The sequence below is a fragment of the Dendrobates tinctorius genome, unplaced genomic scaffold (genome assembly GCF_039654945.1).
Source record: "Dendrobates tinctorius isolate UK_male_01 unplaced genomic scaffold, ASM3965494v1 ptg000205l, whole genome shotgun sequence".
In the NCBI taxonomy this organism is placed as follows: Eukaryota; Metazoa; Chordata; class Amphibia; order Anura; family Dendrobatidae; genus Dendrobates; species Dendrobates tinctorius.
The window spans coordinates 3,991,090-4,005,938 of NW_027361872.1; positions in this window are offsets into that span (position 1 = coordinate 3,991,090).

Below are 14,849 nucleotides of genomic sequence, written 5' to 3' on the forward strand. Positions count from 1 at the left end.
ATATAATTCATGAGGGAGCTGCGGCATTCCTTACCCCAGAAATCTTACTCCTAATTTCTGTAAATCTAATAAAGTCCACTTATCAGTTTCCTGTACGTTACCGACGCGTGGATCAAGGACCTTACATTACAATACATGAGTTGCAAGTGGTTAGAGACCAGCTCGTCCCTCCCAGCCCTATGACACTACATCGGTAATTAGCATCACTCAGTGCCATCTGCCTTTAACGTCAGGTCTTTTTTTTTTCTAGGGTCAAAATGTTCTGTACAGTTGCACTGATGCCACATTCAGGCCCTGAGACACAGCTGCACATTTCCTATTCATGGAGGGAGAAATGCACAAAACTGTGTCCCGTTAATGGTAATTAACCATCTGCCAAGCCAAGCCACTCCTGCCTGCACCAACTAATGAAAGAAGGTGAATAGATAATTGTCTCACTGACTGATGGAAGAATGCTCAGGCCAAGGAGAAATAACTGCCCTATGTCTGTCCGCCACTAACAAGGCAAGCAATGTCTGCATTTAAAATGCCTCCAAACTTTATATGAAAATGATAGCAAATACATCAAATATAATACGGAGGTCGGGGTCTCAGTCGTAACTGCCGCATTTTGGAAAGTAAATGCAAAAATATTTTGGAAAAAGAAGGACCCCAGAACCCATGACTCTTTGCTGGTTATTATATGAAGGGTGTGTCTCCTGAATATCTTATCTTCGACACCGAGTCCTTGATTTTTTGGGGGGAAAATATTCATCCATCTTCTTACTGGTCAGCCTCTTCTTCTCAAAAGTTTGAAGTCAACCTGACAGCTGATACATGCGGCCCGATCCATGGGTAGTAGAAGGTTCAGGTACTGGTTGTATGATCTCAGCCTGGTATGTTTGACTCAGAAACACTGTGGCGTTTCAGAAAAAAAAACATACTTTAAATATCTCCGGGGACCAAGCCGCCCTGAAGACTAGTCGGACAAGTGGGTCCCCGGCAGCTTCCCCCGCCCACTGTCCTGGATTGACAGATCTTTCCCAATACATACACATAGGCAGAGACCTGTAATTCCAGGACAACGGGCAAAGAGAATCAGGAACCCACCTGTCTGACTAGTCTACAGCACGGCTCGGTCCTTGGTTCTTTTAAAGTACGGTATGTTTTTTTTGTAAAATGTTGCAGTGTTTCAGAGTCAATCATACGTGCCTCAGATCATGCCACCAGATACATGCTCCCCGTGGATTGGGTAGCATGTATGAGCTGTTAGGTTCACATTAACCATAACTGTTTTTTTTTAATTGTCTCTGCTTTTAAGAAGACTATTTGTGGAAACCTCAGTTTTTTTGTCCACTAGGACCAATAAGTTCACTTTTTAGATACATTGACCTTGAAAACAATCACCACTCTATTAGACTTACCTGTCCTTTCACAATTGTAATTTCTGTGTATGGAAATAAGATAGATTGCCCAATTTTCCCATTCTAAGTGACTTCTAATAAGGCCGAGTCATTGGGGCCAGGAGAAAGGTTATGGTAGGCACTCCAGCTGGATGTTGGTGCCCGAGGGTTGGATGGATATCCATTATCCAAACAATAATTCACAAAAGAGCACAGCACTCCTTCATTGCAGTGAAGAACATTTTATTGATCTGTCAGCATGTCATATTCATGGGTAACACATTTTACAAGATGGACAATATTTTGTTCCTTTCGGGCTTTGATCATGGCCTGTTAGGAGCAGTATGGCAGAGTAAATCAGTATGATCGAGGTAAAATACTGGACATTGTTTAGACTTAGTAGGCCTTAGCTAAGCATTGTGGCCGGCCAAGTTTATCAATTTATGGCACTTTCAGCAGAGAAATACACCACAAGGGCCCCATGGTCATGGATGAGCTCCAGAAACATGGCAGTGAGTTTTCCTTGATTCTATGGCTTTCACAATCCCAAGATTCCCCATCTAAGATGAGGTACAAAAGAAAAGATTGGTTAGAGCAAGTCAGAACCTCTGTCTGATTTGCGGCAACTGTGAGAAGCTACCTGTCCATCTGGGCCAATTTCTGCAGAGCGAAATTAAAATATTCTATATAGGAATTAGGCCTAATACATATGACTTATTATAAATTATTAAAAACCTTGAAAAATTTCATATGGTTTAGTGGTTGGAATATCACAGTTTATTAGAAACATCTGACAGACAAGATATATGGTAGATGGGCAAATGTCACCTAACAAACTGTTTAAATATAAATTGTCCATTGGATTCCTTAAACGAGTTGTACAGGACTTTGATGATCAATATCAAATTGGTGGAGATGCGACGCCCGTCACCATCATCTATCAGCTCCGGCGGCAGCCAGATGTAAAGATTGTTGTGCTGGAACAGAACAGCTCCATACAATGTTTTGCGGCTGCTGCCAGGTACTGCAACTCAGATCATATTCACTTCATTGGATGTGGAGCTGCAATATCTGAGAACAACAACTATACAGTGTACAGAAATGTTGTTTCTGGTCTTCACAGTGACACATGGTGGTGTAAATGTCCTTGTGTAGGACTGCATGAGCGCTGCTGGTGTCAGGCTACGTTTTATTGATTGTATTATGAATCCAGAGATCTATTGCTCTACATTGAAAAAGAAGATGCTGCCATTACTCCGTGCCCTTGGTAGATGTTACAGCAGCACCAACATCCCTGTACAATTTCTATGCCTACTCTCGGCAGGGATGCCGGCATGCTCTCTCACCTGTCCATGCTGCACAGGTCCCCGCAGCGTCTACTTCCTTCAAGGGCCGGTGCGTGTCAGACAGGTCTCTTGGGAGTGTTCTTAAGGCAGGCGCCTCTTAAATGGGCAGCACACTCGCTTCTGAAAATGTCTCCTGCCAATGACTGATAGACATCATGTATTTAAGGCACACTCCCCTATAGGGAGGTGCCTTAGCAACTTCAGCCTCTAGTTTGTAACAAGTGTGCCTAGTTGTAAGGTCCCTATATCTGTGCTCTCCAATCCTGTTTCAGTACGTCCTATCTGCATCTGTTCCTGTCCGTTCTCCTGATCATGAGTCTGTCCGTCCTGTCAGAACATGTTCCTGATTTTGTTCTGCCTATACCAAATCCTGATCCAGATCCACCTTGTCTGCACCTCACCCGTCCAGTCTGAACCTGCTCCTGTGATCCTGCACCTGTCCATCCTGTGTTCCTGATGTCTGCTCTGCCTGTTCCTGTGTTCCAGTACCGTTCTAGTAACCAGCCGTGCAGTATCCGTCCTGCAGTTTTCCAAATCCTGTGGATCCTGATTCTCCGAGTTCATCCCTGCTTCCCTACACCCCTTTGGGGGTCAGCTGCTATGGCTCTGGGGTCTGTCCCGGAGTGGTACCTGGTGTCCACCTGGGCTCAAGTCTAACCACACCATCAGGGGCTCTAGTGAAGAACCAGGTGGTGGCTTAAGAGGGAGGACTGGGAGCCTACATTGCATCTGAATGAAAACCACTTTGGACTGAGTTCATTAATGCACAAGGTGGGTGCACGAATTCGCTGGTGAGCACAGCAGATATCCCCAAGTAGAAGAAAATTCTTTCGGCACACCGGCATAAATTAAAAACGTGTTTCTGGTGCGCAAAGGAGTCCAATGACTAAGGGTGCCTTTACGCACCACAAACGCGTCAGGTGTTTTTTTACATTTTAATATGGCATATTAGCCTAATAAACTTTTTTCATTTATGCCGGTGTGCCGAAAGAATTTTCTTCTTCAGGTGGTTGCTTAGTTATGCCCCTCCAGGCTCTCCCCCGATCATGACACAGTTGTTCCACAACCTAGTTCGTGACAGTAGACATGCACTTTCCAACATGACAATGATCCAAAACACACATCTGTTGCATTTCTAAAGATGAACAGGGTGAAAGTAATTCAGAGGTCAAGGGTCTCCTGATCTGATCCTAATTGAGGGGAATTTTGAAGTGACAAGATGTCATAAATCCATCCAACATCCAGGCTCTAAAAGAGATTGTTCTTGAAGAATGGAAAAAGATAGATGTTGCTTGTCGCCAACTTTCTCATCCCATCCCTAGAAGACTTGGTGCTGTCCTTTAAAAACCATGGGAGGGGGGGGTGTCATACAAAATACTAGCGGCAGTATCTTTTGATGTGGGTTGTACTCATTTTTGCATCAACTAATTTGAGTAAATCTGAATGTTTTTGTAAAGAAAGTTATATTATTAACTTTACTTTCATGTTATGGGTTAAAAACTGTTCTATGAAACTCAGTCTTATCAAATTTTTGGAAATGGTTCTTGTGTTGATTGATATGATTAACTTTTCAATGGGGGTGTACTCATTTATGCTGAGCACTGAGCCTCATACAACATTGCCCTTTGTAATTCTGTGTTCCCCTACGAAGATTTTCTGTTATCCAATAGGACTGATGCTTTCCCTAATGTTTGATGATTGAGATGATTTATGTTCAGTAAAATCCATGTAAACATGTCGCTATTATGCAATTTACAGGCGTTTTAAAATTAGATTATTTTCATTTTGCTGAACGCTTTAAACAAACTTCAATTAAAAGCATAAATTAGATTACAAATTCTATAAATAAAATTGGTAATTGGTTAGTTTAGATATGTATCTTTTTTTAACCTAATAGATGAGTTTAGTAATTGGTCACAGTCATTTCTACAATTTGACACCTGTAAATGATATTAATGCCAGTAGGTAGCATGAAGTTTTGAAAGCCTGACGTTAAGAAAAGTGATTTATCCTTGAAGGTACATGAAGAAGCAGAATAATGGAGTTGCATATACACAGGTAGGGCTTATGTTCTTCCTAAAGCACTGTTTAGAAAACTTATATAGTGCCAAAAAAAGTCCAAACCCTTCCAATTTTTTTTTATTTTTTTTTAAGCTTTGGGCTTTTATTCCCTTTATGAATCATAGGGCCCGATTGATCAAAGCTTTCATGCCAGGATTTTGTCATAAAAGCTCTAGGAAGTCACAAAATTTAGGCACGACTTGAAGGTCCACCAAAATATTGTGAGTTTTGGCGTTTTGATGTAAGTTTCTACAAGCTCTGTCAAAATGGGCTGAGCTGGGCGGGATGTGGAGGAAGTGGAGACCATTGCTTGCCACATTCATGAGCTAGAGTAGGATTTTTGATGAGATATTGTCACAGTTTTACTGCAACAAAGAGGAGCCAGAAGACACCAGCGTCTGATTATTCCTACTCCTGCACTAGTTAGAAGCACTTCACCTTCATATTAAACGGTGTAAATTTCTTTTGGCAGTGCAGTGGATAATCTGCTCTGTTGAGAGCTCCGGAAGCGTTAAGGCTCTCAGCTGTGCAATGTTAGCCACTCCTATCTCATATATTGTCATGACCCAGACCGGGTTTTGGTCTTGTCTTTCCCAGTCTGGTCATGTCAGGGGTTAACTTTCTCTGCCTCATTCCTGTGTCAGGTCGGATGTGTCTCTGTGTGTCCCTGTGTGTTTGGATTCCCCGGTACTCGACTCAGCTTTGGCTCTGACCTGATCCGGTGTCTTCCTTCAGATACATGTGCTCATGCTAAAGTCCCATAACCGGTCGGCAGGGGAATTGGTGCCATTGCCAATTCCGTATAGACCTTGTACTCATTTGTCCTTGGATTTTATCACTGATCCCCCCCTTCCAATGGCAACAGTGCTCTGGGTAGTGCTGGACAGATTTAGCAAATAGGCGCATTTTGTTTCTTTGGCAGGACTACCGAACTCTGAAACATTATCTAAGTTGTTTATTGAGCACATTGTGCAGTTGCATGGCGTGCCTCTGAATTTGGTGTCTGACAGAGGGGTGCAATTCGTGTCCAAATTTTGGAGGGCATTTTGCAAGAGATTGGGTATTAATTTGACCTTGTCTTCTGCCTACCATCCCGTGATCAACAGTCAGACGAAGAGGACCAATCAGTCACCAGAACAGATTTTGCAGTGTCTTGCCACGTCCCAGCAGGATGATTGGTGTTTCTCGTTGCCAGTGGCTGAGTTTGCATTTAATAATCGAGTTAATCAGTCCACTGGCACCTCTACGCTTTTCTGTAACTACAGTTTTCATCCCCATTTTGGTGAGTTTTCCAGGTTGGATTCAGGGTGTCCAGGGGCTGACTTTGCAGTTCAATGGGTGGGGGAGGTTTGGAGGGAGGTCCAGAAGAACATTGGGGTTGCTCAGAGCAAACAGAAACAGTTTGTTGATAAGCAACGATCTGTAGGACCTAAATTTCTGGTAGGAGATAAAGTGTCGTTGTCTACCAAGAACATACATCTCAAACTTCTCTCTGTTAAGCTGGGTCCCATGTTTATTGGTCCTTACGAGATCATTGAGGTTGTCAACCCAGTTGCCTTTCGTTTACGTTTACCTCCGTCGCTTTGTATCCCCAATGTGTTTCATAAGTCTCTTCTTAAATCATTTGTGCCATCCTTTGCTGGGTCTCCACCTCCTGTTTCTGTGGATGGACAAACGGAGTATGAAGTTGAATGTATTGTCGACTCTCGGATGGTTCGCAGTTCGTTTCAGTACATTAGACGGGTTACGGTCCTGAGGATTGATCTTGGGTTCCGGCGCAATGAGTCCATGCTGATTGGTTGGTTGGGGCCTTTCATGCACGTTATCCTGTGATACCTGGGGGACTTGATTCCATGGTGCTGTACATGAGAAGGAGAAGGGGTTACATACAAATTACAGATATCACTTACAGTAAACAAACTAACAATGACAGACTAATACAGAGGGGAAAGGACCCTGCCCTTTCGGGCATACATGCTACAGGATGGTGGGGATGGAGACAGTAGGTTGGTGGGTTGCAGCAGTTCCGGTGTTGGTTGAGGTGATATCTCCAGTAGTGGTGAGAGAGAAGGAGGTCATTGCAGGCTATAGGCTTTCTTGAAGAGGTGGGTTTTCAGGTTCTATCTGAAGGATCCAAATGGGGTTGATAGTCGGACATGTTGGGGCAAAGAATTCCAGAGGATAGGGGCAATTCGGGAGAAGTCTTGGAGGGGGTTGGGTGAGGAGCGAATAAGTGTGGAGTAGAGAAGCAGGTCTTGGGAGGACCGGAGATTACGTGAGGGAAGGTATCGGGAGAGCTCAGCTGACTTTGCTTGTATCTGTGTACTCCGTCCCTGCCCGTCCCGTCTCTGTGTGTCCATGTGTTTGAATTCCCCGGTACTCAACTCGGCTTTGGCTCTGACCTGATTCTGTGTCTTCCTTCTGATACCTCTTCTACTGACCGGCACTGACCTATTTGCTCTCATCTGACTCTGAGTTTGTAATTCCCCTTTGTACTTCACTACTCTCTGGTATCCACCCAGCTTGCTGACTATTCTGCTGCCACCTGGTGGTAGCCTCGCTGCAGTTCTGCAGTTCTGCTCTGTGCAGGACTTCTGTTAATTCTCCACTCTGCTGCCATCTAGTGGAGTTTGCACTACTCTGCAGCTACCTGCAGTGCTGCAGTGTGACATATATAACCTGGACCCTGGCTAGCACTTATTGTCAGAGCAAGATTTTGCTGCATGACTGGAGGTTGTTGTTGGTTATTATTGGAGAAGGCATTTGGTGGATTTATATGTGACTGTTGCTAGGTTTTGAGTGTGTGATAATTCCCTTTCTTCTTCTACTTTGTTTTAACCCCATCCTCCACTTCCCGATGCATTCCTCTTTTATGTATGAGTATATTTGCATGTTTGGTATTTTCTGTTACCCCTGTTCATATTACTTTCTTAGTCTGGTTGGTGTATTACGGTACACAACTACTCCCCTCTTCCTTGGGTGGGGGAAGGGTACAGAATAAGGGCAAATTCAACAGCTAAGGCAAGGTACGTGGCCCCGGCCTCTTCACCATCAGAAGTAATATGGGGAACAGGGAGAGATAGGGTGCCCCTCATGTTAGGGACAGGGAAGGAGCCTCTGGTCCCGGGACACCTGACAACAGAGTCGTGACAGGTATATGCCGCTTGTATGATTCTCCTGATTCATGAAGAGGCATTAGATTTTTCATGAATCAGAGCTTCTGACTTCAGCACACCCCCTGTTCAAGACTGGAACAACAACAATCTTAATCAATTGGGCCCATAGTTTCTATTTTTACTGTTGACATAGCCAGGTGCATAAAAAAAGATGTAAAAATCATACTGCCAGATCGTTTAACTATAGATATATATGATTTTAATAATTTTTTTTTTTAATTCAGTACACATAACATTGTGGGTTATAATTGATTTAGTGGTAAAATGTATAATTGGTGGAGAAAGTGTGAACTTGATGGACCGCGGCATTTTTTTAACCTATGTAGCCAAGTAACATTTTTTCAGGTTTGCAAATTTACATAACGCATCATTGAAAGTATGTGTACAGAGTACAAAAAACAGGATAACAAATGGATGATTTGCCTCAAAATAACAATCCACATGTATTTCTGGTAAAAATCAATAAAGCAAAATTAATTGCAGTGAAACAGAGAAATATACAGTGAAGTAAACTTTAATCATGGCATCAACTACGCAACAATAAAACAACTGTCCATGTTTCTTCCAATCTCCTTTTAAGGCAATTGTAGTGGTTGCAGAGGCATTAGATGTCATCCTCGTGCTGTACATTTTTTACAGTATTTTAGTGGTTAAAAAAATGCAGAACTTATTATATAAGACCCATAATCTTTTTATTTTTACAACAATCGAGCTGGCTGAGGGCTTGACTTGTTTTCTCTTGGTGCGTTGTTGGGGGGAGGGGGGGGTTATACCATTTTGGGGTGCATAAAATGTTTTGAGCACTTTTTATTGCAATTTTTTGGGGAAGGTGCGTCAACCCTTGGAAAACAGTAAGTTTGCTTGTTTTTTTCTTTGTGACGTTTACCATACTGCTTACATAATTTTAGATATTAATAGATTACAATTTTGCAAAGTAGCAATAACTAGTGATGAGTGAATGTCCTCGGATAACGTGTTATCTGAGCATGCTCGGGTGTTATCCAAGTATCCACGGCGTGCTCAAATAATATGTTCGAGTCCCCGTGGCTGCATATTTTGCAGCCGTTCAACTGCTGCAACACACATGGGGATTGCCTGTTTGTTAGGCAATCCCTGCATGTCTTGCGGCTGTCTAACAGCCGCAAAACATGACGCCGCAGGGACTTGAAAATATTATTCGAGCACGCCGAGGATATTCGGAAAACACCCATCATGCTGCTCTCAGACTACATAGTATAAACCTGCTGACAAATTCCCTTTAAGCTTCTGACATGTTCCCTTTAAGTTATCGTTGGCTGTCACATCTCACAAATCTGTTTCCTGTTGGAATATGATTTAGGCCATGTGCACACGCTGCGGTTTTGCTGCGGTTTTGGCCCTGCAGAACTGCAGCAGTTCCGCAGACATGGTACTTTACCATGTTAGCCTATGGGTTTTCAAATCCGCAGTGCTCACACTGCGGTTTTTTACCTGCGGAAAAGCTGCGGGTTTTTTTCCGCAGCATGTCAATTGTTTCTGCGGATTCTGCTGCGGTTTCACAGCTTTTACATAGTAGAGATGTGAAACCGCAGGCCAAACCGCAGGTCACTTTACCTGCGGTTCCGCGGGAAAAAACCCGCAGGTGAATCTGCAGTGTGTGCACATACCCTTAGGTGGAACTTACCTTTGTCCATGCGTTTATTTTTGCCATATAAATGTTTGTAAATGGATTGAGAGAGAGATGTTGGATCTTTTTCAGGCATGCATTGAATAAGAAGGTGTGTGCAAGACTGAAACCATGTTACTTATTCATGTGCGAAGTAAGTCAAGAAATACTAATAGATCCAAAAACTGGTCACACGGGATTGCAAAGCGCTGGCGGTGCATTGTGCCCGTGCCTTTACCGTGACAAAACCCATAGCTCCAGTGAACATCAGATAAAAGGATGGTGTATAGTGGAGCTGATGAGCAGGAATAATGATTGGAACACCCAGGTGTGCGCTGACACATAATTACAGACTCCGGGTTAATGTAATTAAAGGTGTTTAACTGGTTGCTACGATATGCATATGTAAAACCGTGCTCCGCCCGTGATCAAGCTGTTTTGCTGCTATATTTTTAATTCTCAGATGAATCTCATGGTAAATGAATATGGAGTCAGGGGAAAATAATTTCATTAGATGTAGAAGACAACGTTGCACATCTGTTACTTCGGTTGATAACGAACATGTTGTTTAAAGAAAACAAGTAGAAACCAATTAGCAACATCAAAGACCAGTCATTTACAGGTAGGAGATCAGCTTATAACCCGAGGTTTCTTTTATGAAAGGGAATATTTCATCCAAAAATAGGTATTTATATTAAATGTATTTTTTTTTTCTTTTGTGGATAATTTTTTTATATATCATTATCTACAGTATATAAAAAGAAAAAAAAAAATCTTGCAATTTTCCCACTCGCCAATAGAGTCATACTTCCTGTTCTTTTGGACATTCTAGAGTGGCTGACTCTATTGCATTGTAGTAACCCTTCACCTCGGGGAGAGTTTTCGTTTTTTTTCCTCCCCTTCTTCCAAGAGCCATCATTTTTTTAACCTTCCATCCACATACCCGTATGAGGACTTGTTTTTTTGCGGAATGAGTTGTACTTTTGGATTACATCATTCATCTCATCATGTGCTGCACTGGAAAGAGGGGAAAAAAATTCCAAGTGCGTTCAAATTGCAAAAAAAAAATTCCAAATATTTTTCGTTTTTGTTTTTTTTTTTTTTTAATTTATTTGTTCACTATACTATAAAACTGACCTGTCAATATGATTCTCCAGGTCTCTACGATTATGCAGATTGCAAACGTTATTCATTATACTACTGTGGTAACGAAAATATGCACCAAACAAAAGTCAGTACCACACAATGGCGAATCAATAATAAAAATATCATACTTTGTTAAAGTTCTTAAAAGCAAAGTGCACAAGAAAGATACTGGAAAATAAGGAGGGACTGTAAGCCATGAAACCTCCCACCACAACACAGCAAAATATATCTGATGCAATCCACATACCAATAGTAATAATAAATCCACAAATAGCACAGGGCAAAAAGTTTACCGCCAGGTATATAACTAGATAAAACATGTGCCCATCATGGGTATACATAAAATATTCTAGAGATGTGAAATGTATAGTGGACTAACTCTAGCCCTCATAACAAGCTTTACCCTGGGAAAAGTGGACAAAACATATAAAAAATGCTATGTGGTTGCATACCAATATGTGCTGGTGGGGGAGTCCCGGCCGTCCCCTCTGCCCCGACGCGCAGAGGTGACGACCGGGACTCCCCCATGTATTGATACGCCATTGTGTGGTACTGAATTTTGTTTGGTACATATTTTCGTTACCACAATAGTATAATTTATGTTCTGTGGAGTATCACCCGTTTAGGGGTAAAAAATTATAGTTTGGGCATATTTTTGTGATTAAACAGATTGCAAACATGTATCATTTTTTTTTTATTTCAATGGTGAAAAAAAAATATGGAAATTTGTAAGAAAAAAAAAAAGTTGCTTTTGTCGCCATTTTCCGAGAATAGTGATATTTTAATGCCGGGTATTCTTCTCATATAGTGTATTGTCTCTCAGTACCTTGACGTGGGGTGGAATCTTACATTTGTGACTTTGCCATCCATACTCTGTCCTATATCATTAGTTATGCAGTAAACACAATGAAACGGATAGTTTTACAGGGTAAATTAAATTTTGCATTGTGCCAAATGGAATACCGTACTTAGGTAATCCGTGTGGAAAGCATGGATGTTCTAGAACACTTTTTGTACCTACTTTTTGCTTGAGCTAATTTATGGGTGTCCTGAATGATGGTCTCCATCTAATTCTGGTATTTTATATAACAGGGTTTTTGCTGCCTTTTCTGAAACGAACATAATATGGGAGCTGGGATCCTGATTCAAGCGATGTATCACTTACTGGGCTTCTTGCTTTAGTTTTGATAAAATAACTGTTTTATCAACTACAGCTCTTCTGGTCCCCTTAGTTATGAGCTCTGGATAACCCCATCCACATCAGTGATCGGCAACTTCCGGTCTATACTGTGCATAGGCAGAAAGTTGCCAATCAGTGGTGGGGACTGTGTTATAGAAAATTCATGTTGGGAGATCATTAATTGGACGACACCTTAGAATGGTGTCTGTGCACATTTTATTTGATAGATATTGTGGAACTTGGACAATCAGCAAAACACTTTATTTAAAAAAATACTGGCTCCAATTCATAGATAATGGTGTTTTGATGACGTTTGTGCTATACTAGAATACAATTTCTTTAGCAGACATGTGCCTTTTAATTAATTTACCGCATCTTTCCAATGCCACGCGCCACCTTCAGAAATGTTACTGCAGGCAAGGGCTGGCACACATTTCTGTCGTAATTTATACTTCTATGGTGTAAACTATAATGCATTTCTCAAGAATGCTTGTGCGTGCCCCATCCCAGTTGATCGAGATTGAAGTAAAAATGCCAAAAATTCAATATTTTGAACAACTTCCAGTTATGCAAAAATGTGAAACATTTCATGCAGTTTTATGCCATCTGCTGATTAATTGGGGCCTATGTGTCAATGTGTAACTTGCAGTCCACTTTTTGAGGCAGAGATCCTGAGAAGAGTTACAGGATATGGAGGAAGGACATTGCTTATCTGCTCCTGCTTTCCTGTCTGCTCTCCTCCTGTCTGTCAAAATGCAGACAAGCATAACTGAGAGATTGGCTTTAAGGGCTCATACTCACAAGCGAGAAACTCGGACAAGTCTCGCACGTCAATACCCGGCACTGCCGCTGGCACTCAGGACCGGACCTGCAGCTGCATAGAAGTACATGCAGCTGAACGCTCCGATCCGAGTGCTGGCGGCAGTGCCGGGAATTGACGTGCGAGACTCGTCTGAGTTTCTCGCATGTGAGTATGAGCCCTTAGTTTCAAAAAGGTAAACTATTAGACAGACAGGAGCAGTACATGATGCAACATGAGAGAAACCAAGTTCCAGAGCCTATAGTGCTAGTAAGAGAAACAGCCCAGTCAAAAGGAGTGGATGAAAAGTTATGTCTCACCTGGTGAGGAGACTTTTCAAAGCCCTTGGTTCTACTGATGTTTATTTAGCTGATGCAACAAGATGATCAGGATAGAGATATGGAGACTGGAAAAAGCTGGGTAGCAAATGGAGGAGTAGAGTAGTGAACTACAAGGAAACTGGAATGGGTTGAGAAAACAGCAAAGCAAAGAAGACTTGGCAATGTAGCAAAGCTGGATAGATCAGGAGACTCAATGTAGTAATGTATCAGAGCCTAGCTATATTACTGAGTTGATTAGACAGCCAAAAAACATGGAGGGATTGCTTGTTAGGCAATCTCAGCATGTTTTGTGGTTGCCTAAGGCTAGTTTGACACTAGCGTTTATGAGCGCAGCGACGGCCTGCGCACGGCCGCCGCTAAGCCCCGCCCCTGCCGCGCCCCGCCGGTAGCTCTGCCCACCGGTGCATGACGCTGCATGCGCCCTGCGTCCCCTATCTTTATCACAGGAGGCGCAGGCCGTGCGCAGTATGCGTTTGGCGGCGCATGCGTCCTTTTGACGGTGCGCCGCCCTGCGCCAAACGCAACCTGCTGCAGTTTGGTTGCGTCGGCGCACCGTCAAAAAGGCGCATGCGCCGCCAAACGCATACTGCGCACGGCCTGCGCCCCCTGTGATAAAGATAGGGGACGCAGGGCGCATGCAGCATCATGTGCCGGTGGGCGGAGCTACCGGCGGGGGCACGGCAGGGGGCGGGGCTTAGCGGCGGCCGTGCGCAGGCCGTCCCTGCGCTCATAAACGCTAGTGTGAAACTAGCCTTATAGCCGCGAAATATGCGGCCGTGGGAATGCAAACATGTTATTTGAGCACCCGCGATACTTGGTGCATACCCAAGCACCCTAGATAAACTCTTGCGCTTATCACTAGTCAGGAGACTAAGGTGCCCCATACTCATAGATAGCTGTCAGATGAATCATGGTTCGGCTGATCATTCAAATGACAGCTTTCTCTCCTGTCTCCTCCATACACAGGAATGTTTTGCCAAGTACTCCTGTGATCTCAGAGAGAGACACTGCCAGACTCCGCCGGCGTTTTTGCTCGCCAAGAACACAAGGCACATGCTGGATCCTTATCTTACCTGACATCCTGACATCATCTGTCCGGAGAGAGTCAGTAGGCCTTGATACATGGAAGAGTCATGGGACATTGTTAGGCTGATCGCTGGTGAGCTGTCACATAGACAGCCCCTCCAGCGATCAGGACCAGCGAGCAAGCTGGTATCCAACGTAAACATCGGGTTTCTAAGAGCCGCGCGGCTCTTAGAAACCCGATGTTTACCTTGGAAACTAGTGTGCAGCGTCGCTGATCGCTGGCTCCCGCTGCCATACACAGCGATGCACGCTGGCCAGCGGGAGACCAGCGATGAAAAAACGGCCCAGGACGATCCAGCACGATCAGCGATATCCGGCGGGGGGGCCGGTCACTGCTGGATGTCCCACACAGCGATATCATTGGAGAGATCGGTTCTGGTAAGTGGCTCTTTCTGTGGAGCGGGCGCTCTTTTGTATGAAGCAGTCAGGAGAGATAGCTGTAAGCTAAATGATGGTTGAATCAATCAGTCAGCTGACAGCTATCTATTGTGTAGCAGATCTTAATCTAATGTGTATGGAGGACTTAAAGCCCCGTTACACACAGCGATCTCGCTGGCGAGATCGCTGATTTTGTGACACATCAGCGATCTCTCCAGTGATATCGCTGTGTGGGACATCCAGTAGTGAACGGCCCCCCGCCGGATATCGCTGATCGTGCTGGATCGTCCTGGGCCGTTTGTTGTGAGT